General features: G+C 44.3%; 1 long non-coding RNA gene across 3 annotated transcripts; it reads right to left on the reverse strand.

Moving 5' to 3' along the window:
- Positions 1-12,278: 12,278 nt before the first annotated feature.
- LOC119267817 lies at positions 12,279-19,236 on the reverse strand. 3 transcript variants are annotated; one of them, XR_005132679.1, is made up of 6 exons: positions 18,690-19,236; positions 17,837-17,903; positions 14,510-14,940; positions 13,900-13,956; positions 13,241-13,335; positions 12,279-12,618 (listed from the first exon to the last, which is right to left on the reverse strand). It is a non-coding gene; the product is annotated as an uncharacterized LOC119267817 (long non-coding RNA). The 3 variants fall into 3 exon arrangements; XR_005132660.1 differs by having other exon boundaries at positions 14,510-17,903; XR_005132668.1 differs by having other exon boundaries at positions 13,241-13,338; positions 14,510-17,903.
- Positions 19,237-25,075: the final 5,839 nt, after the last annotated feature.

Raw genomic sequence — 25,075 nt, forward strand, 5'->3', positions numbered from 1 at the left:
CCAATAGTGCACAGGAGAGGATCTGTTGGGGCTGCTCACCTCAGGGAAGAAGATGGCGGCGGCTGGGTTCATGGCCGGCGGAGAACGACGTGGAGGAGGCGTCGGGGATGGACAGCTCCGGCCGGAGACAAGACCATGACGGGGCGACCTGGGATGAGGTAGAGGAGCGGTCGCACGGGTCCCGCGAAGGAGGCGCCGTGGTGACGAGCGGCGCTGGGACGATGCAAAACGGGCACGGGAAAACGGACGGATCCGGCGTGTGGAGGACCAGATCCAGGCTCCATGGGTAACTTTGAACATCGGCGTAGGCAGAACCACGCGGCGGCGAGCTCCTGTCCATGGAAATAGAAGAGAGAGAGGATTGAGAAAAAGAAACCAGAGGAAGGAGAAGAAGGGAGAGAGGGGCGCGAGGGATGAGGTCGGCCTGGATCAGTGGCGGCTCACGGGGAGGTCATGTTGGCGCTGCTGCTCTTCGCCAGCGGGGACTGCTGGCTCGATCTGCTTGGGGATCAAAGCAGGAGGAGCGGGATTGGTCAGACACAGAAACAGAGGAGGTGGGTGGCGATGGATCTGGGTGATGGGATGGAGTGTAGTGGTGGCGGCTGGGGAGGATCCCTAGGAAATAGGGTTAGGTCCAAAATAGACTAGGGTAGACTATATATACGGGAAAAGAGGGAAGTTGGATCATTCGATTAGAATCGGACGGTTGAGAATCTATAGGTTAGAAAGTCCAAACAAGGAAACGGTGATGTTTTGTAGATGTTTGGGGATGATCCGGACCCAACGGTGACGATTGCTCGGGTCGGGTCCGGGACAATTTCGGACACGCGCGAGGGGTTGATGCACTGTGCAAAGAGGGGTTAGGTGAACGAGGTCAAGTGTGTGGTTGGACTGAGAAGAGAGAGGAGGAAAGCAACCCGGCAACAATTTCCGGAGATCGAAAACGTCCAACGTTAGACCGGCTATACTGCCGCTATAGTTAAACGGTTGGGCTATCAAACGAACTCCGAATGCAATGAAACTTGACACGCGGTCTATCTACACTATAATAGGACCACACTTCAACTCTCATCCCATTCCGAGAACATTTTCCGACCACTTATAAAATAATATTTCGGACATGCCGCGGGCGCGTGCAAGTGTGTCTGGGCTCAGAATGGATAACAGACGGAACTGGGAGAACCCGGGCGAATGCAAGTTTCCAAAACGTGATGATGCAATGCGGATGATGACATAATGAAATGCAACACGCAAGCAAAAGACATGGCAACAGTAGCGAATAACTCGAAGACACCTGGCACATCGGTCTCGGGGCGTTACACAATATGAGCATCCAGGTTCCGCTATTGGTTATTGACCAGTGACATGTCTCGGTCATGTCTACATTGTTCTCGAACCCGTAGGGTCTGCACGCTTAACGTTACGATGACAGTTTCATTATGAGTTTATATATTTTGATGTACCGAAGTTTGTTCGGAGTCCGGGATGTGATCACGGACATGACGAGGAGTCTCGAAATGGTCGAGACATAAAGATTGATATATTGGACGGCTATATTCGGACACCAGAAGTGTTCCGGGTGATTTCAGAGAAAACCGGAGTCCCGGAGGGTTACCGGAACCCCCCCGGGAGAAGTAATGGGCCTTATGGGCCCTAGTGGAGAGAGAGAGGGGCGGCCAGGGTGGGCCGCGCGCCCCCTCCCCCTCTGGTCCGAATTGGACTAGGAGAGGGGGGTGGCGCCCCCCTTTCCTTCTCCTTCTCCCCCTTCCTTTCCCCCTCCTAGTAGGAGTAGGAAAGAGGGGAGTCCTACTCCTACTAGGAGGAGGACTCCTCCTCCTTGGCGCGCCCAAGGGCCGGCCAGCCTCCTCCCTTGCTCCTTTATATACAGGGGCAGGGGGGCACCTCTAGACACACAAGTTGATCCTCGTGATCGTTTTCTTAGCCGTGTGCAGTGCCCCCCTCCACTATACTCCTCGATAATATTGTAGCGGTCCTTAGGCGAAGCCCTGCGACGGTAGAACATCAAAGATCGTCACCATGCCGTCGTGCTGATGGAACTCTTCCCCGGCACTTTGCTGGATCGGAGTCCGGGGATCGTCATCGAGCTGAACGTGTGCTAGAACTCGGAGGTGCCGTAGTTTTGGTGCTTGATCGGTCGGGCCGTGAAGACGTACGACTACATCATCCACGTTGTCATAACGCTTCCGCTGTCGGTCTACGAGGGTATGTAGACAACACTCTCCCCTCTCGTTACTATGCATCACCATGATCTTGCGTGTGCGTAGGAAAATTTTGAAATTACTACGTTCCCCAACAACATCTACATGGCGACCATCATCACATTCGTGATCCACAAGTCACCTCCAAGCATCATGTGCACAACGACGACGAACAACATCTACTATGAGCTCAAGTACGACAATGACACCATCATCATGAAGATGCTTGACACGCGCAAACCTACAAGTCCCAACAAGCTCTACATCAAGCTACGACCAAACTTCATGAGCACAAGAGAAGACCATGAGACAAGCACCACCAAGAGGACGCTACGGCTACTACCACCACCACTTAGGCATCTTCGCCAAGTGCTATCAAGGCATCTTCACCTTTGGACGTATGGCATCTTCGCCTACTTCCCATGAGTTCGCCTACATCGACATCATCAAGTACAAGGCGACCAACTACGAGCAAGGGCGACACTTCCATCTTCAGAAGCTCCTTAAGGAAGATGGCCGAGCATGGGAAATTCCGTTCATTCATGGAGATGAGCTACGAGGTGCCACATCATATGGGCCTCATACAATAAGATGACAAGAAGATCGAGCTAGGGCCATCCCCTTCGACCACGGCGACGAGCACGAACCTCTTCAACAACATGAAGACGACGCCCATATTGGACTCATACTCCGAGTCAAGCTATGCGAGCACACATGAGACTTTATCTTTGGTCTCGAAGGAGAGTGATGATTTGCCACTTCCTACGGCATTCATCTATGGAGGCGTTATGGATGAGGGGGTTGAGCATGGGACTATCCCTTCAACCAAGGTGGTGATAGGAGTTGAGCATGGAGACATGTGCACCTACATCTCTCCGACACCCACATATGACGAGATGCCCCAATTTCCATGTGAGGAGAGCCACCCCACCATGAGTGATACGAGTGACTCCACCATATGTGACATTGAGTGCATTTCCTATGAGAGGATGAGCGTGACCACCAGTGGCCCCACAATTGAGAGCATGCCACACATCCTATGTGAGGTTGAGAGCCATTTGAGACTCCACCAACCACATGAGTGAGGGCATCCAAGAGGGAGTGAGTGAGCCACAACACATAGTGAGTGAGTAGTTGACACGGCAATGTGAGACCACTATGATTTCTAACGACTTACCCTCTACTCTGAGTGTGTTTTCCCTTTTGGTGCTAGGTCTCCTACATGACAACATGACTATCCTAGACGAGTCCATACCTCCAATGGAGACGAAGATGGCCATGGTGGACGATGATGCACCCCCCACATGGTTCCATCAAAATGAAGACGACCATGACTTGGTCTTCGACACCTCACCTACAACACATGAGCGATGCTCCAAAGGTAACATAGGTGATGGTGCTTCTCTTGTCCCACTAGTGGACTATCTTACACATGATTTCTTGCATGATGTTGATACACCCATGCTTCATGCTAGTGTGAATTCCTCATGTCATGACTTACCCATTTATGATGAATATGATGATGAGCATGTTGATTTGCCTAGTTGTGATGCTATGCTCCATAGGATATCATGTGAAAATTCTATTGGTCACATCATGTTCGACAACCCTTTAAACTTGTCATATGCTATAAGTGAGATCTCCCATATTGCATCATTTCAATCTGAACATAGTAACTATGAATGCACTACAAAAAAATGCACTTTCATGATGATACGTGTTTGTCACAGTAGGTCACCTTTTCTGTCATGTATGTACATCCATGACGATTTTATGACAGAATCAAGATAGTCATACCTGTGCTGTCGTACAAGTGTTCCATGACAATACCAAAATTATCATCACGGAAATGTTCACTTCCATGACGATAAATGGCGCGTCATGGAAGTGCTTTCGTCAAGGGTAACTGAAAGGATCGATATAGTTGACTACAGGGGGGGTGAATAGGCAACTAATAATTTTTAGCTTTTTATTTAACAATTTAAACTTTGCATCAAAGTAGGTTGTCTAGATATGCAACTAGGTGAGCAACCTATATGATGCAAGAACAACAAGCACACAAGCAAGCAAGAGATGCAACACAAAGTAAGCTTGCACAAGTAAAGGTACGAGATAACCAAGAGTGGAGCTGGTGGAGGCGAGGATGTGTTACCGAAGTTCCTTCCCTTTGAGAGGAAGTACGTCTCCATTGGAGCGGTGTGGAGGCACAATGCTCCCCAAGAAGCCACTAGGGCCACCGTATTCTCCTCACGCCCTCACACAATGCAAGATGTCGTGATTCCACTATTTGTGCCCTTGGAGGCGGCGACCGGACCTTTGCAAACAAGGTTGGGCAATCTCCACGACTTAGGCCCTGTTCGGCTTACCTTCGCTCCACATCTCCACTCATGGAGCGGGTGGAGTCACGTTGAAAAAATGCAGAGCGGCTGTTTCGTGGCTCCATAGCTCCTGCTATTTCGGGGATATGGTGGGATTCCGAACAGGGCTTTAGTTGGAGGCTTCCAACAACACCACGAAGCTTCACCACAATTGAATATGGCTCTGCGGTGACCTCAACCATCTAGGGTGCTCAAACACCAAAGAGTGACAAGATCCGCTAGGGATTAGTGGGAGGAATCAAATTTCTCTTGGTGGAAGTGTAGATCGGAGTCTTTTGAACCAATCCCTAGAAAATCAATAAGTTTGATTGGCTAGGGAGAGAGATCGGGCAAAAATGGAGCTTGGAGCAACAATGGAGCTTAGAAATGGAAGAGGTCATCAACTCGGAGAAGAAGACTCCCCTTTTATAGTAATAGGACAAATCCAACTGTTATCCACTAGCTCAGTCTGCAACTTGCGGTACTACCGCACCAGACATGCAGTACTACCGCAAGGGCCTCCTGTACTACCGCAGGGCACCGCGGTACTACCGCATGCGCAGCAGGGGCTAGACCAGCCCTGATGCATTGAAGCAAAGAGAGGTAGAACCGCCGGAGCGGTACTACCGCTCCCCCTTGCGGTACTACCGCAAGGCAGGTTTTGTCTAGGTTGGGAACACACAGACATATAAAAATACATCCATGGCTACTTCCCCTAAGTTTCGATCTGTGCAAAAATCCGACACGGTACTATGCAAGCCTGGAGCGGTACTACCGCGTGGGGCGCAGATGTAAAAAGTACATCTGCCCCTACATCCGCTCGTGCTGCTGTGCCCGGCCTGAGGCCACGGTACTACCGCGCTTGTGAAGCGGTACTACCACAAGGGCCTGCGGTACTACCACCTCCCTGGCCGGTACTACCGCAAGGGCATGCGATACTACCGCTCCCGTGAGCAGTACTACCGCATGCCCCAGCACAACAACACTAGGAGTCCTTCATTTTGCAGAGACACAAAAAACGGAGGATGCTCCAAAGAGCCAAAGGAAAGGTGGTGCAAAAGGAACAGACGTGTACGTGATGATTCCACCCAAACCTTTCCAAAGCGCACCCTCTCATAATAGTACGTCTTTCCTATGACTCAAATCCACCAAAAAGAAACATAGGGAAAACTCCATCTTCACTAGACTCTGAGGGGCAATGAATCGTCTTGTGCCTAAGCATGAGATATCTGAAATGCTCAATACACACGATTAGTCTGCAAATGCATTGTCATCAATCACCAAAACCACTTAGGGATAAATATGCCCTTACAGTCTCCCCCTTTTTTGGTGGATTGATGACAATACGGGATTTGCACATAGGGAAATAAAATGAAATATAGGCAAACCCAACATCTATAAAATATCGATGGGCTCCCCCTAGATGTGTGCTCTCTAGAGAAGTCCTTTGGACTGCACGGCACACATACTAGGATCAACACCCCCCCTATATTTTATAGACTAGGCATATCTTGCAACAAATAACTAACACTAAGCATGGGGGCAAGATAATAAATATGAGCATAAAGTAATGATAGCACAAAACAAATTAAGCTAACAATCTACTAAGCAAACTAGATAACATGATAAGACAATAAGATATGCTGAGGACATATGTCTTACACCATATGATAGTCTCCTGGATCCAGACGAAACCAAACACAAATCAACAAGCAAAAGCAAACGAGGTTCAACAGGACGAAAGCAAAGAGCGAGACACAACGACACAAAACTCACAAATCCTACACTCTCTCCCCCTTTGGCATCGAGATACCAAAAAGGCAGAGATGGCACCTACGACACAGGTGGTAGCTCAAGCTGAAGCAATCACTCGTCACGCTCCTCGTCGGTCTTGGCAGGGGGGATGGTCTCCACCTTAGATTCAGTCCACTGGTAGCCCTGCTTCGTCATCCATTCAGCCTCTGGGGTGATGTGCTTCTCGGACTGACTTGATACCTGCTCGCCGAATGTCCTCAAGATCCTCTTGTCGCGCCGGCGACTCTCCTTCTAAGCAACATGAGACCGGTACTGGCCCTTGGTCTGCATGCAGAACAGAGCCTTCATCTTGTTCTTCAGCCTCTTAGGCCAAGAGGGCTCAGAAGATGAAGGCGAGTATCCATTAGAGCTGTCCTCATCTGCTGCCTCCTCCTCAATCTCATCCTCATCCACGTACATCTTAGCAGCCTCTGCCTCAGCACGGGTAGTGCTGTTAGCCCACTTGTTCTTGATACGCAGCTTGATAGGCTCGTGGAGGGTCCAGTTTGGAGCAGAGAAGTCTTCCTCCGGAAACATCTTGTCCCAAGTCTTCGAGATCAGAAGGTGCAGGTATGGACCATAGATGGGAACTTTGCGATTGTAGACCGCAAACCTAAGCTCATTCCACGTGATATGAGATATGTCCAGAGACTGGGTGGCATGACGACGCGCCTCCTCACACAGAAGCAACATATCCATGAGATAAGCATGCACCTTATCTTTGTCACCAATGCATGGAAAGAGAGTGTTGCGGAAGATTCGGTGCATGACATCTAGGAAGGGGTTGAGCACCCAAGTCTGAGTGCCATTGGGAAGCTTCTTCTCCACAAGAAACGGCAGAAGCTTGTCCTTGTTGGCGGACTCGGCATTGCCGTGAGGGCGGGCGCCAACGGGCACATCGGGCCCATCATCACAGACCTGCAGGAGCGTCATGAATTCCTTCCAAGTAGCAGACAACTTCTTCCCATTGGTCATCCAAGTCATAGTCCGCTCTCCATCCGTGTGAAAGTGGACGGAGGCAAAGAACTGCGCCACTAGCTCCGGGTCAAAGTCCATATGGAACGTGATGAAGTCTTCAATGCTAAACTGCTCCACCAAGTCTAGTGCCTCAGGAAAGTAGTTCCGGTCCTTCCTCAGATGATTCATATCACTCCACTGCATTGGAACATATAGGTTGTGCTTGGACTTGATCACATAAATGTATACGAGATTCTGCTGCATGGTCCAGAACAACTCACCCCCTCTGACATTCTCATGAGGATTCACATAGGGATTGATCCTCCTTCGAATGATGAACTCTGATTGAGGCAGCTCATCCATGCCCTGAACTGGCTCCTTGTACCTGTTGGCAGTCTTGTTGACATTGCATTGTGGGGCATTGGAGCCCTCCGGAGCTTCTTGATTGCAAATACGCTTAGAGCTTGTGTCGCGGCTTGGGTTCGAGCGACAAACATTGGAACCGGAGCCACCACCTATGGCACACAACACAAGAACACACAAGAGAAACGAGAAGGATCAATGCAAAGACCACAGCAAAAACACATGAAACACGTAGAAATAAGATTGGGTAGTTGCCACAAGGAAGGTTCGAAGTCAACGGTAGTACCGCACCTCTAAGCGGAACTAAAATTTACTGCTGCTCGAGCCGCGGTAGTACCGTGCCGAGATGGCACGGTAGTATTGCGCCTAGAGCGGAAGTAAAATTTTACTTCCGCGTCGCTCACGTAGTACCGCTCCAGAGGAGCGGTAGTACCGTACGATGCGGAAGCGGCCTGAGCAGTAGTACCGTACAGGAGGTGCGGTAGTACCGCTCGGGGTCAGATCCGAGATGAACAGATCTAGGAACATCCGCAATAGTGGAGCGGTACTACGGTTGATCAAATATACCGAGTGCCAACATACCAAATAGCATTTCTATTGTACTACAACTCTCCTACATCCTACTCTTGCAAAGATTTGGCCTAAAATCTCAAGAACAACATGCATCTCCCCAAAACCTAGAGGCAAAACAATGAAGCAAAGAGAGAGAGATTTGGGGAGAAACCTTGTTCCATGGCAAGAGGATGGGGCGGGGATCGATACCACCAGTTGGAATGCGAGGAGAGCAGCCGGAGATTGAGATCCGGCAAGGTCCTTGATACGTCTCCGTTGTATCTATAATTTTTGATTGTTCCATGCCAATATTATACAACTTTCATATACTTTTGGCAACTTTTTATATTATTTTTGGGGACTAACATATTGATCCAGTGCCCAGCACCAGTTCCTGTTTGTTGCATGTTTTTTGTTTCGCAGAAAATCCATATCAAACGGAGTCCAAACGGGATAAAAACCGACGAATATTTTTTTTGGAATATATGTGATTTTTGGGAAGAAGAATCAACCCACGACGATGCCCGAGGGGGCCACTAGGGAGGGGGCGCAACCCAGGGGGGTGGGCGCGCCCCTGACCCTCGTGGCCACCCCATAAGCCGGTTGGTGCCCTTCTTTTCCCGCAAGAAATCCAATATTCGGATACCGTGTTAAAATTTCATCCCAATCAGAGTTATGGACCTCTGGAAATATAAGAAACGGTGAAAGGCCAAGATCTAAAACACAGAAACAAAGAGAGACAGAGAGACAGATCCAATCTCGAAGGGGCTCTCACCCCTCCCATGCCATGGAAGCCAAGGACCAGAGGGGAAACCCTTCTCCCATCTATGGAGAAGCTCAAGGAAGAAGAAGAAGAAGAAGGGGGGCCCTCTCCCCCTCTCTCCCGGTGGCGCCGGAATGCCGCCGGGGCCATCATCACCACCGCAATCTACACCAACACCTCCGTCATCTTCACCAACATCTTCATCACCTTCCCCCATCTATCTACAACGGTCCACCCTCCCGCAACCCCCTGTACCCTCTACTTGAACATGGTGCTTTATACTTCATATTATTATCCAATGATGTGTTGCCATCCTATGATGTCTGAATAGATTTTCGTTGTCCTATTGATAATTGGTGAATTGCTATGATTGGTTTAATTTGCTTGTGGTTATGTTGCTGTCCTTTGGTGCCCATCATATGAGCGCGCGCGTGGATCACACCATAGGGTTAGTTGTATGTTGATAGGACTATGTATTGGAGGGAAAGAGTGACAGAAGCTTCAACCTAGCATAGAAATTGATGCATACGGGATTGAAGGGGGACATATCTTAATGCTATGGTTGGGTTTTACCTTAATGAACGTTAGTAGCTACGGATGCTTGCTAATAGTTCCAATCATAAGTGCATAGAATTCTAAGTCAGGGATGACATGCTAGCAGTGGCCTCTCTCACATAAAACTTGCTATCGATCTAGTAATGTAGTCAGTTGCTTAGGGACAATTTCGCAACTCCTACCACCACTTTTCCACACTCGCTATACTAACTTTATTGCTTCTTTACCTAAAACAGCCCCTAGTTTTTATTTACATGCTCTTTATATTCTTGCAAACCTATCCCGTTACACCTACAAAGTACTTCTAGTTTTATACTTGTTCTAGGTAAAGCGAACGTAAAGCGTGAGTAGAGTTGTATCAGTGGTCGATAAAACTTGAGGGAATATTTGTTCTACCTTTAGCTCCTCGTTGGGTTCGAGACTCTTACTTATTGAAAGAGGCTACAATTGATCCCCTATACTTGTGGGTTATCAAGACCTTTTTCTGGCGCCGTTGCCGAGGAGTTATAGCGTGGGGTGAATATTCTCGTGTGCGCTTGTTTGCTTTATCACTAAGTAGTTTTTATTTTGTCCTCTTGTTTTCTACCTTTAGTTATGGGTAGGAAACGCAAAATACCAAAAAAATTAGTGGTACCTACTGAACTAATGGTTGAAGAAACACTCAAAATCTATCACACTCCGGAAGCTTTTTACTTGGATCATCTTTGATCCCTATGTGCTTGTGCTGAAACCCCAACTAGCTTAGTTGAGGGCAAATCTTTAGATGAGCATGCTTGTTATATGTGACACCGCTTATCTCAAAAAGGGAAACTTTTACTGGATCAAATTTATCATTTGCAATGCTATGCTTGGAATTTATGTGAAATATATGATTTTACTTGTTGTTCTAAAGACCCTAAGAAACACCTTCCCTACCAATGTGAGTTTAGTGATAATGGAATCGTATCTTCGTATGCTAAGGGTGTTTATAATTACTATGATGTTCAACAAATTGAAGATTTTTTTGCTTTTAAGAGTGTTTATGAAATTTCTTCTTTGATTGAAAAGTATGATGCTACTCTTTACAAATCTGAAATTTTTGCCATACTTAAATATTGTTATGATAATTAAGCTTCTAATGCCAATGTTAAACCATATATTGAGGACTCCTGCACTGTCTTTTTGAGTCAATTGGTTGCACATGATAATTTTGATAGATATAATATGCATGTGCTTGCTGCTCCTACTTGCAATTATTATGAGAGAGGAACTACATCTCCGCCTCTCCATGTTTCTAATAAGATAAAATTGCAAGAAACTGTTTATACTATGCATTGGCCTTTACTAGGTGTGCATGAATTGTTTTTTTATGACATGCCGATGCATAGGAAGAGAGTTAGACTTCGTTGTTGCATGATTTATGTTACTTTGTGCTCATAATTAATTCATAAATCATTGTTAATTAAAATTGGCTTTGATATACCTCAGAATCCGGGTGGATCCATTACTTAAGCACTATATGCCTAGCTTACTGGCTTTAAAGAAAGCGCTGCCAAGGAGACAACCCGGAAGTTTTAGAGAGTGATTTATTTCTATTGTGTGCTTTTATAAAGTTTAAAAACAAGAATAATGAGCTAATATATGCCTTTAGGATGTTTACATTGCTTGTTGGTTTGTGAGGTGCAAGACAGAAACTTTGGCTGTAGTGCGTGATTTTAAATTTTTTACTGGAACGTCAAACGGTTCCGAAACTTTTTGCAGTCTTTCTATACAAATTTTTTATTTTTCCTAATTCTTTTAGAATTTTTGGAGTACCAGAGGTATGGTGAATGTTCAGATTACTACAGACTGTCCTGTTTAAGACAGATTCTGTTTTTGATGCATAATTTGCTTGTTTTGATGAAATCATTGATTTCTACCAGTGGACTAAGCCATGGAAAAGTTATATTACAGTAGCTACAATGCAAAAACAAAATATGAATTGGTTTGCAACAGTACTTAGAGTAGTGATTTGCTTTATTATCCTAACGGATCTTACCGAGCTTTCTGCTGAGTTTTGTGTCGATGAAGTGTTCGAAGATCGAGAAGGTCTCGATGTGAGGAGAAGAAGGAGAGGCAAGAGCTCAAGCTTGGGGATGCCTAAGGCAACCCAAGTAAATATTCAAGGAGACTCAAGCATCTAAGCTTGGGGATGCCCCGGAAGGCATCCCATCTTTCTTCAACAAGTATCGATATGTTTTTAGATTCGTTTCGTTCACGTGATATGTGCAAATCTTGGAACGTCTTTTGCATTTAGTTTTTGCTTTTCTTTGATGCACCATGCTGGTATGAGATAGTTCATGGTTAATTTATAAAACTAGTGGACCCGTTGCGCCAAATGATGCAGAGGCACCCTAAATCCATGTGCGCGATGAAAATATTAGCCATGGTTTAATCCCCTTTAATATGGAATATGGTGGATTGTTGTCTACACCGAGATGTATACACACATTTTAATTTAATAGCACAAAACGCTTGCTACCATGTTCGTAGAGACTCATTCGAAATCAAGTTCACATTGAAAACACTTGCATTTTTTTTGGTGACTGTTTGAGCAAAAAATACATAGGCTTTTGTTTAAAAATATATGTACCTTTAAAATCATGAGCGCTTTCAAAATATTTTCATTAGTTAGGAGCTTTAGGTCTCAGCAAAGACATATGATTGGAGCTTTAGCCCTTTTGTATAAATATAATGAAGGAGCATCAAACATTGCATAGCAGTTGAACGTCTATGGCATTTGTTTTATAACGATCAAACATGCTTAGAACATCATTTCTATTTGAATCCACATAACAAGTATTTATGGCAAGGGGCACCATCACATAGATTAAAGAAAAACGATGGATTAATTAATAGTTCAACACTAAAGCATCGACCACTTGCATGGTGGTAGGAGCAAGTGGCAATGTGCCAAGTCTCTAAGTTGCGGTACATATTCTAAATCCTTGCGGTGCTCCATGGTTAGCAATGCATCGTCATATGGACATCTTCGCTACAACCGATGCATGCACCTCAAACAACATGCCGGTGTTTTTACCTGATAAAATAGATAGTGTTACTAATTTATTTGCTAGGTGCAAATTGTATGAGCGACTTGTATGAAATAAATGCAATGTTTCATTAAGATCTCTACCCAACTATTTTTACCAAAAAAACCAAAAAATGTTGTTTTCCCCTGTAATACCTGAACTTGTTACAATATAAACAAAATTAACCCTGTCGTAGAATAAAAGCATTATGACCTACTAAACCCAACCTGATAAAATGATCCATTTCAATACAGAACATTTGATGTGTCGTTAATTGCCAGTTGTTAAAAGAAAATCTGTAATAGAATCATGGTGCAAACATAGCTTGTATTGCCGTTTACAGAACGAAGGAAGCTCAAACAATATTTTAACATTAAATTATCTTCCATCCTAATGATAGCCTCATACAGTGCCACATCTCTAACCTTGAGCCTTTTTAAAAAAAACATACAAATATGTTAGATGGATGCAAATGCTTCTATTCTCCTTATTAATTCGTTGCAATGTAAAAGATATACATGCAATTCCAGCTAGAAATATACTAACAAATTGCCATAGAAATCATTATGGGAAATTAAGAACAGGTTCCACCTTTTTGTTGGCAGAAAATAAAGAAAGAAAGGAACACACCAGAATTTTAAAAGGAGTAGCAGAGAGGTGGAGGACCATAATCCTTCTTCGGGCAGAGACAACAGCGAACAGCTGGGCGTCGGAGGGCTTGGCACCTGCTGAGGAACGTGTGACATTATTGGATTAACCTCTTGGTTGATGAGCATGCATGAAGAACATCAAATACAAAAAGTGATATAAGATATTAATAAATTTTAGGTTCATTTATGTTATTTGAAGCCAAAATGTCCTAGCCAAAGAGAGTTGTACCAGCAGAAAAAAACATTCCAGGTTTTTTTTTTCTGAAGCCACAAGAACAAACAAACGGCAAACACGCTACTGCTATTCATAGTCAGTATTGCTACAACAGAATGTACAGAAAAGGCAATCTACTCTTAAAGCTTGACACACAAAAAACTTGGAATAGTGACTATGAACAATCTGTTGTAGCAATCTACTCTGAAGCACAGAAAAGGCAATTTACTCTTGACACACAAAGTTTAAACAGTTATTTTGGCATTGTATTTTTCATAGTATGCTTAGTTTATGCAAGAAAATGATCGTACTTCAGTTATACATTACACAAAGGTAGATCCAGAAGAATACTTGGCTGACCACATAAGAGTATAATTAAGTAGCAGCAGCATATACCATAACAGCTTTAATAACAGGATTGGTACCTAATCACATTATAGCCAACGACAGCTATCCGGCGGCATCAATAACCTGATTAGTACCTAAGAACAACAGAAATTTCTTTTACTAAGAGTCCATGCAGAGTATGACATCTAAACCTTCTAACATAAACATAATTACAAAAACCTTATAGAAATAAGGAATTGAACAACAAGAGAACAAATAAAAGGAGGCACGCACAGTAATGCAAACCATGCCAATTGTCAACCTAGTTTTTAAATCTCACAGAACATCAACTCAATTGTAGACTAAAAGATGGTTGCCATGCTAACATTATCTCTCTCTCATTCCTTGCTCGTTTAAAAGATTGCACAATCAACTACTTATTTCATACACCAGAATAAACTTCACATCACATGCATCTATTCTATTGGAAGAAGGATACAGTAGGGACCTCCCCTGCTGTTATATGGAGCAAATTCTAATGGAAGATGACAAAACTGTTAAGAACTAAAACAAAGAAGAGTTTCGCTGAAGCATTTGTAGAATGGTGATACAGAATAATAGGAGTACGGCTAGGAATGGATATTAACATAAGCTCTATGATAATAGAGTCGGAAATTTAGGTCCAAATAAAGAAATAAGCCTTGTCACCTGATGCTTGCTCCACTATACCACCTCTTCTGGCTTAGTGGGGAAGGCGGGAAACTGAGAGGCATGGCTGAGTCCTAAAGTATCCTAACCTTTCAAAGACGTAGTAATAGAATACCCAAAATGTTCATTAGAAACCTCATAGCTGAGCCACAATTCACATATACATAGTTTAGCATGCGACCTAAAGTATCATAGTTAAGCCACAATTCGCAGAAATTTGAAGTCCAAAAACAGAAGAAATAAAATGTTGTAAGATTAATATCCAAAGATACATAGTTGAGCTGCAACCTAAAGTATCCTTACCTGTCAGAGCTATGCGAATAGAATATTCAAAACCTTCATTAAACATATCATCATATTGGCCAGCCACGGCAACAGTGTACGATCATCAAAATATGTAGGTGCAGAGTGCAGACCTATTCATAGGTTAGCTGAAGCGGTATGAAAAATTCAAACATTAGCTGTTACACTTACGATATTATTCATCGGCAAAGCAGTATGGGCTACCATCAGCGCGACATTACAGGGTGGCGTCTTCGGCCTCTGTGGTCACAAATTTTCTAAAAAGCAAGATGGATGAATAGCTACCTCATATATCAAGGTCCACTTCTTCCATTATGTACTCATATATCAAGGTCTAGAGTATATCTATCCAGGTCATGACAAATTTTGTAATTCACTCTTTTTTAAATGAACAGAGAAAATCTGCAGTGACCAAGATGTCCACTTCTTCCATTACGTACTCATATATCAAGGTCTAGAGCAAAGTTCAAGAAGGCGCTGGGCGTTACTTATGTGTTTTGTGACCTACTTGCGCACAACCCGCTTATGCGTCGCCTAGGCGCGCCTAGGCGTTTCCACTGTAGCATGAAGAAACAAGGTAGATGGGCTGATCTGGCCCATTAAACCACTGGCCCATCTATTCAATTCTCCTACTAAAGCCTCCCATACGTGCACAGTCGACAGAAAATTAGGGATCCACCTCACGCCGCCTCTCTCCTTCCTCTCTCCCTTGCTGCACATGGGAACCAGTCAGCCAGTGAAGCTCGATTTCTCACCGGAGATGCTTGATCCCTCGCCGGAATCAGTCGATTTCTCACCGGAAATGCTTGATCTCTCGCCGGAATCAGTTGATTTGTTGCTGGATTGGTTGAATCCTCGTCGGGGAGGATGGATCTTTGCTGGGGAGGTCAAATCCTGGCTGGGGAGATTGATTTCCTGCCTGAGAAACACGATTTCTTGCCGGAGGACCTTTCTGGGCGCTTTTCTGAGCGCCTAGGTCCAAAGCGAGGCGCTATGCCAGCGCCCAGAGCTTAAGCGCGCCTAGGCGAGCGCCTAGTAGCGCCTTCTTGAACAGTGGTCTAGAGTATATCTACCCAGGTCATGACAGATTCAAACTGAAAGCAAAGTAGATTTAGGACAGAGCTATATCGTGACCAAACATGTAAATAAGAGAATTCTGCAGTGCAAGAGTACTTTTAGGACCGGGTTACATTATGACCAAATTAGCTCATGAACTTATAATCGAAAAGGACATGTGTAGGGAAAAATACTGCCCAAACAAAGTACAGAGAAAAGGAACGCCCAAATAAATATGTTAACGAAGGCAAAGGAAGAAGACCACGTCATATTTGAATGAATATATATATAATCTATTGCAGACCTTGCCTAGTAGAAACACAGTGACAAGCAAGCACAAGATGCATCAGCTTACGTATTTTAAACCACTGCCATTGACATACACGACTGATTACCTTACAAAGGCATATAAGGGTGTGTTTGGTTGCGGAACGAAGTGGAATGGAATGTCATGGTTCCATTCCACTAGAATGGGTCGGTTCCGTCTCTGTGTTTGCTTGAGCACAGTAGATGGAATGGAATGGTTACATTTCGGTGTTTGGTTGGAGAGATTGAATCGAATGAATTTGATTCCACTCACAATAATTTATAACTCCACTCGCAAGTATAAATAGTTTTGAACAACATTTTAATTTCACAATGATTTATCACTGAAATATATAACCTGATATTTGATTGTTTATATATAAAAATGGTAGTCAAAGCAACTTTTCAGAAAATAAATAACAAATGTTCATGAAGCACAAAATCTAGATCACAAAGTATTAATGACAACAAAAATTATTACTACCAGTCTCAACACAGAGCACACAAAGCTAGCACTAATCAAGTTGAGTACTACTGATTTTTGGACGGAGAATGCCAAGCTAGAAAGAGTCAATCGAAGGAGCTTGCTCTTGCCGTCGCTGATGCTTCTCTTGCTGCTACCGCCCAGGTGTCTGAATGCCACCGGCCGGCTAGCTGCCGGGAAGGAGACAGGCCGAGCCGACCGTTGCTTATCTGCTCTGCTTCCCAACAAATCGGCTGCATCTGACCTGCCATCGTTGCTTCCTACTGGGTGAGAGGAACGGGAGGAGGGAGCAATCAGCTGCTGCTTGACGAGAGAAAGACGGGGGAGGAGCCGTCGTTCCAGAGGGCGAGCCGAGGGAGAGGCCGGATCGAGAGGGAGCCGCCCCGTCCTTTCCTAGATCCTTGGTCGAGGGGCAGGAGACGCGGCGAAGCTGCATCTCCGGCGAGGGGAAGGAGACGCCGACAAGGCTGCATATCCAACCGCGGCGAGGGGGTGCCGTAGAGGAGGGGGAGGTGTATGGCCGCCGCCATGCCCATCGAGGGAGAGGGAGCGGGGCGCCGCGCAGGACGCCTTCCTCGTTGGTGAGTGGGGGACGACGCGAGAGAGACGCGTTCCGCGTGGTCCGGCCAATTTGGAGGAACCACCCGGTTCGGCATATAGAGGGAATATTCCTCTCCAGGGAATCAGTGCGTTCCGTTCCCTTTTTCAACTAAACACAGGAATCGCTCCCAGGTGCAGGTCCGACCCGTTACATTCAACTTCATTCCCTGTACCAAACACACCCTAACCTGACATATAGGCATGGACACTGATACTATGAATTTTTTATGCCCCGTGCGGAACTGTCATGCCCCTAGTCTTGCTCATGTCAAGCACAACAGCAGCAAAGCGGACAAAAATGTAGCCAACAGCAGCAAAGCAGACAAAACTGTAGCCACTCAACACTTGGAAAACAGAAAACAGTGAACATACGCAAACAAATCAAACTGACGCAAATGACCAGTCTGCAGTCAGCTGCTCAAATATGCTCTCCGCCACTAAGGGGAAATATGAGATATACTTTTCTTAACATGAAACATTAAGTTGTAGATGTAGATAAAAGATTTAGTCTGCTTGCACATCATTTCTTCAAGCATCACATACTCTCAATTAACCAACAACAATCATGAAGCACATACCTGCCCATGTCGTAGGCCAGTGCCTCCAGTTCTTGATGGATTCCTTCAACAGCACAATGTCTTACTTCTGTAGCAAAGCAAAATTCAGCAGCAAAGGTAAGAGTGGATAGCAGAAGAAACACTTTCAACCAATTCAAGAGAAACAGAGAATATGTATAGGAACTTCCCACTGAAGTAACAACGCAATGCATTTCATATTTGTAGCAGGTAAGTTTTAGAGAGATTCTGGTAAAAAATCTAAATTGTTTAAGGCTACCTCTTTCCAGATAAAATGTAAATTCAGTAACCATGTGGATAAGAATAAAATGCAACTTAAATTGTTTTAGGCTACCTCTTTCCAGATAAAAATGTAAATTCAGTAACCATGTGGATAAGAATAAAATGCAACTTTCTATCTTTATTGAACTTTTGATTTCCCTACTGAAAATTTAAAAGGGCGCAATTAATCACTGGAAAGTGGCATTTCATAGTGATTTAGCTCTTTGCTGAAGTTGTTTTGCCCACCTCTTCCTCCATATTTTTTTGTTTTGCCCACCTCTTCCTTCATATTTTTTTGTTTTGCCCACCTCTGTCAGTTTGCCCTTCCTTACTGATAGTTTGTTCTTAAGCTAAAATTGGTTGTTGAATCCATTTTATGCCAAGAAAGGGACACTCAAGGTAAAAGAGAACTTTGATCCAAAACTAAAAAAAAAAAAACAGAGTGGCCGGTGGGCATCGGCAGCAAGGTTGGGCCATCTTCCTGCTGGCTCTGTCTTCCTCATCTTCCTTGGCGTTGACCAATCAGCTAGCTAGCTCCAAAGAAGATGATATGGAGAGAAGCGATGGGGGGAGGGGGGATGTGAATGGCCTGCACCTGCCGGTGTTCCTCTTCATCTGCCGCTGCACCTCCCTCTCCTCTTTCCTCTCCTTTTCTCCCTCATCTCCTTCCTTCTCTCTTTCCCCCATCTTCTCTCTACCCTGCAGGGAGAGGCTCATGGCACTGGACCGAATCGAGCGCCCCAGCCGTCGCCCTTTGCCTGCAGGTCGCCGCCGCGCCCTCACGCCTCGGATCTGGCGGGATCCCCTGCTCCTCCACCTCCAGCGGGAAGACCCTGGCAGCGGGCGCGGCTTTGTTGCGTGCTCCCCGTCGGCTTCCTGCCCAAAGGCTCGCCACGGGCGTCCACTAGCTCGCGGTGGTGGCGGCCCCTGACCTCTTGCGCGGTGGCTTCCTCCCGGTGGCATGGTCGTCGGACAGAGAGGAGCGAGGTGGAATGGCTGTGATGGCTGACGAGGAAGGACGGAGGAGGAGGAGGAGGAGAGAGTGCGGCGCCGCGGGGCTTGGGGAGGCTAGGGTTTGTGCTGTGGGGATTGGGGACCTACGCGACTTGAGACGAGACACGGTGCGGCACGCGCGGAGCTGACCGGCAAATCCCTTTAGCATACGAGCGCGGCTGACCCAGCCAATACAAGGGCGAGACGAACCCACCCATCATTGGATAGAAAAAACAACTGCAGGGTGAAAACAAGATTTACCGGGAGGTGAAGATCTGACGGACCAGGCTCAAAACGAGGAGCCAAGTTGAGGGATCATCGTGGAGCCAAGTTGGCTAGCAATCTTATAGGTTAGAATAGGTTAGAATGCTCATTGCACTTCACTTATACTTTTCGAGTATGGCTTTATAGAATGCTTCATGTGCTTTACTTATATCATTTGAAGTTTGGATTGTCTGTTTCTCTTCACACAGGAAATCGCCATTTGTAGAATGCCCTTTTGCTTCACTTATATTTGTTAGAGCGTGGGCATATCATTTGTAGAAAGAATTAAACTCTCTTGCTTCACTTATATCTATTTAAAGAGATGACATGAATTGGTCATTCACATGGTTAGTCATAAAATCCTACATAAAACTTATAGATCACTGAATATGATATGTTTAATTTCTTGCAATAGTTTTGCGATATAAAGATGGTGATATTAGAGTCATGCTAGTGGGTAGTTGTGGATTGTAGAAATACTTGTCTTGAAGTTTGTGATTCTCATAGCATGCACGTATGGTGAACCATTATGTAACGAAGTTGGAGCATGAGGTATTTATTAATTGTCTTCCTTACGAGTGGCGGCCGGGGACGAGCGATGGTATTTTCCTACCAATCTACCCCCTAGGAGCATGCGCGTAGTACTTTGTTTCGATGACTAATAGTTTTTTGCAATAAGTATGTGAGTTCTTTATGACTAATCTTGAGTTCATGGATTATACGCACTCTCAACCTTCCATCATTGCTAGCTTCTTCGGTACCGTGCATTGCCCTTTCTCACCTTGAGAGTCAGTGCAAACTTCGTCGGTGCATCCAAACCCCGTGATATGATACGCTCTATCACACATAAGCCACCTTATATCTTCCTCATAACAGCCACCATACCTACCTATCATGGCATTTCCATAGTCATTCCAAGATATATTGCCATGCAACTTCCATCATCTTCATATACATGACTTGAGCATCATTGTCATATTGCTTTGCATGATCGTAAGACAACTAGCATGATGTTTTCATGGCTTGTCCATTTTTTAATGTCATTGCTACGCTAGATCATTGCACATCCCAGTACACCGCCAGAGGCATTCATATAGAGTCATTTTGTTCTAGTATCGAGTTGTAATATTGAGTTGTAAGTAAATAAAAGTGTGATGATCATCATTATTAGAACATTGTCTCATGTGAGGTTATCAAAATAAAAGTGGCCAAAGAAGCCCCCCCCCCAAAAAAAAGAGAGAGGCCAAAGAAGTCTACAAAGAAACAAAAAAACAAAAACAAAAAAAAGAGAAAAAGAGAGAAGGGGCAATGCTATTATCCTTTTACCACACTTGTGCTTCAGAGTAGCACCATGTTCTTCATATAGAGAGTCTCTTGAGTTATCACTTTCATATACTAGTGGGAATTTTCATTATAAAACTTGGCTTGTATATTCCGATGATGGGCGTTCTCAAATGGCCGAGGTCTTCATGAGCAAGCAAGTTGGATGCACACCCACTTAGTTTCCAGTTTGAGCTTTCATACATTTATAGCTCTTAGTGCATCCGTTGCATGGCAATCCCTACTCCTCGCATTGACATCAATTGATGGGCATCTCCATAGCCCGTTGATTAGCCGCGTCGATGTGAGACTTTCTCCTTTTTTTCTTCTCCACACAACCTCCATCATCATATTCTATTCCACCTATAGTGCCATATCCATGACTCGCGCTCATATATTGCGTGAAGGTTGAAAAAGTTTGAAAATACTAAAATATGAAACAATTGCTTGGCTTGTCATCGGGGTTGTAATGATGGGAGCATTTTTTGTGACGAAGATGAAGCATAGCCAAACTATATGATTTTGTAGGGATGAGCTTTCTTTGGCTATGTTATTTTGAGAAGACATAATTGCTTGGTTGGTATGCTTGAAGTATTATTATCTTAATGTCAAATGATAGACTGTTGCTTTGAATCACTCATGTCTTAATATTCATGCCATGATTAGATTACATGATCAAGATTATGCTAGGTAGCATTCCACATCAAATATTATCTTTTTTATCATTTACCAACTTGAGGACGAGCAGGAATTAAGCTTGGAGATGCTGATACGTCTCTGTCGTATCTATAATTTTTGATTGTTCCATGCCAACATTATACAACTTTCATATACTTTTGGCAACTTTTTATACTATTTTTGGGGACTAACATATTGATCCAGTGCCTAGCGCTAGTTCCTGTTTGTTGCATGTTTTTTATTTCGCAGAAAATCCATATCAAATGGAGTCCAAACGGGATAAAAACCGACGGAGATTTTTTTGGAATATATGTGATTTTTGGGAAGAAGAATCAACCCGAGGTGATGCCCGAGGGGGCACGAGGCAGGGGGTGGGCGCGCCCCTGACCCTCGTGGCCACCTTGTAAGGCGGTTGGTGCCCTTCTGGATACAAATCGTCTTAAAATTTCAGCCCAATCAGAGTTACGGATCTCCGGAAATATAAGAAATGGTGAAAGGCCAGAATATGAAACGCAGAAACAGAGAGAGACAGAGAGACAGATCCAATCTCGGAGGCGCTCTCGCCCCTCCCATGCCATGGAAGCCAAGGACCAGAGGGGGAACCTTTCTTCCATCTAGGGAGAAGCTCAAGGAAGAAGAAGAAGAAGAAAAAGAAGGGGGGCCCTCTCCCCCTCTCTTCCGGTGGCGCCGGAATGCCGTCGGGGCCATCATCACCACCGCAATCTACACCAACACCTCTGTCATCTTCACCAACATCTTCATCACCTTCCCCCATCTATCTACAGCGGTCCACTCTCCCGCAACCCATTGTACCATCTACTTGAACATGGTGCTTCATGCTTCATATTATTATCCAATGATGTGTTGCCATCCTATGATGTCTGAATAGATTTTCGTTGTCCTATTGGTAATTGGTGAATTGCTATGATTGGTTTAATTTGCTTGTAGTTATTTTGCTGTCCTTTGGTGCCCATCATATGAGTGTGCGCGTGGATCACACCATAGGGTTAGTTGTATGTTGATAGGACTATGTATTGGAGGGCAAGAGTGACAGAAGCTACAACCTAGCATAGAAATTGATGCATACGGGATTGATGGGGGACCAATATATCTTAATGCTATGGTTGGGTTTTACCTTAATGAACGTTAGTAGCTGCGGATGCTTGCTAATAGTTCACATCATAAGTGCATGGAATTCCAAGTCAGGGATGACATGCTAGCAGTGGCCTCTCTCACATAAAACTTGTTATCGGTCTAGTAAAGTAGTCAATTTCTTAGGGACAATTTCGCAACTCCTGCCACCACTTTTCCACACTCGCTATACTAACTTTATTGCTTCTTTACCTAAAACAGCCCCTAGTTTTTATTTACGTGCTCTTTATATTCTTGCAAACCTATCCTGTTATACCTACAAAGTACTTCTAGTTTTATACTTGTTCTAGGTAAAGCGAACGTTAAGCGTGCGTAGAGTTGTATCGGTGGTCGATAGAACTTGAGGGAATATTTGTTCTACCTTTAGCTCCTCGTTGGGTTTAACACTCTTACTTATCGAAAGAGGCTACAATTGATCCCCTCTACTTGTGGGTTATCAAGACCTTTTTCTGGCGCCGTTGTCGGGGTGTTATAGCGTGGGGTGAATATTCTCGTGTGTGCTTGTTTGCTTTATCACTACGTAGTTTTTATTTTGTGCTCTTGTTTTCTACCTTTAGTTAGGGTAGGAAACGCAAAATACCAAAAAAATTAGTGGTACCTACAGAACCAATGGTTGAAGAACCACTCAAAATCTATCACACTCCTGAAACTTTTTACTTGGATCATCTTCGATCCCTATGTGCTTGTGTTGAAACCCCAACTAGCTTAGTTGAGGGCAAATCTTTAGATGAGCATGCTTGTTATATGTGACACCGCTTATCTCAAAAAGGGAAACTTTTACTGGATCAAATTTATCATTTGCAATGCTATGCTTGGAATTTATGTGAAATATATGATTTTACTTGTTGTTCTAAAGACCCTAAGAAACACCTTCCCTACCAATGTGAGTTTAGTGATAATGGAATCGTATCTTCGTATGCTAAGGGTGTTTATAATTACTATGATGTTCAACAAATTGAAGATTTTTTTGCTTTTAAGAGTGTTTATGAAATTTCTTCTTTGATTGAAAAGTATGATGCTACTCTTTACAAATCTGAAATTTTTGCCATACTTAAATATTGGTATGATAATTAAGCTTCTAATGCCTATGTTAAACCATATATTGAGGACTCCTCCGCTGTCTTTTTGAGTCAATTGGTATGGCACCACGAAGAATTATCCTTGGGCCCATGACCAAAACTCGTCTTTGAAGCACAAGTACCATCAACAATGGCTAATGTGAAAGAGTTGATCAATTTATGCATAATGGGGGGAGGGATAGTTCATTGAGAGAACAACACTCCCCCTATGTCCATGCCTACAACTAAACAAGATATCAAGATGAGTATGGTGTGGTGTGCAAGGGTTCAAGCCACATTGCTCGAGTCAATGATATTTAGCTCATGCCTTAACCCGCAAAATCTTGCTTCATCTAAGGGCTTTGTGAAGATATCTGCAAGGTTATCATGAGTGTTGACATAGTTGAGATCGATCTCCCCTCGCCTAATATGATCCCAGATGAAGTGATACCGAATCTCAATATGCTTCGTCTTGAAGTGTTGCACCGGGTTGAGAGAAATCTTGATGGCACTTTCATTGTCACACCAAAGAGGCACTTTGTCACACATGACACCGTAATCCTTTAAAGTTTGCCTCATCCATAGAAGTTGTGCGCAACAACTACCGGCGACCACATACTCCGCTTCGGTGGACGAGAGAGACACACAACTTTGCTTCTTAGAAGACCAACTCACCAAAGAGCAACCAAGGAATTGGCACCCTCCGGAAGTTGACTTCTTATCCACTTTGTCTCCCGCCCAATCAGAGTCCGAGTAGCCTACAAGGTTGAAGTTTACTCCTCTTGGGTACCATAAGCCAAAGTTTGGGGTATGATCCAAATAACGAAAGATTCGCTTGACTGCCACAAAGTGGCTTTCCTTAGGTGCGGCTTGAAACCGTGCACAAATTCCCACACTCAACATGATATCCGGTCTAGATGCACAAAGGTAAAGCAAAGAGCCAATCATGGAGTGGTATACCTTTTGATCCACCGCTTTACCATTGGGATCTATGTCAAGTTGGCATTTGTGAAAGTGCAACTATCCCTAGGTGGTTTTGGTAATTCTAACAACATATAGCTCATTGAGCTAATGCTATTCCAAGATTAATATTTCAGGAAATGCTCAATGAATGGCATGGCATGCATGAGGAAAGTGGCCCCCTCAGAATACTAAGGACAAAAAGATTGGCTCAAGCTCAAAGCTCAAGACTCTACATTTTATATTTTAGTGATCCAAGATCACATTGAGTCTATAGGAAAAGCCAATACTATCAAGGAGGGATGAGGTGTTGCTTGATGAGGTTCTTGCTTCATAGTGCTTAGTGATATGCTCCAAAACTCTCAAATGAGATTGCCGGCTTAGGAAGTGAAGAGATGACCGACAAATTCATCATCAAGAAGATCCTAAGAGCCTTGGATGAAAAATACGATACCGGATGCACATTGATCCAAATGATGCCAAATTACAAAGATCTCAAGCCAACGGAAGTCATTGGAAGAATTGTTGCTCATGAGATGTCACTCAAGGATAAGGA

The sequence above is a fragment of the Triticum dicoccoides genome, chromosome 1A, assembly GCF_002162155.2.
Source record: "Triticum dicoccoides isolate Atlit2015 ecotype Zavitan chromosome 1A, WEW_v2.0, whole genome shotgun sequence".
NCBI classification, from domain to species: Eukaryota; Viridiplantae; Streptophyta; class Magnoliopsida; order Poales; family Poaceae; genus Triticum; species Triticum dicoccoides.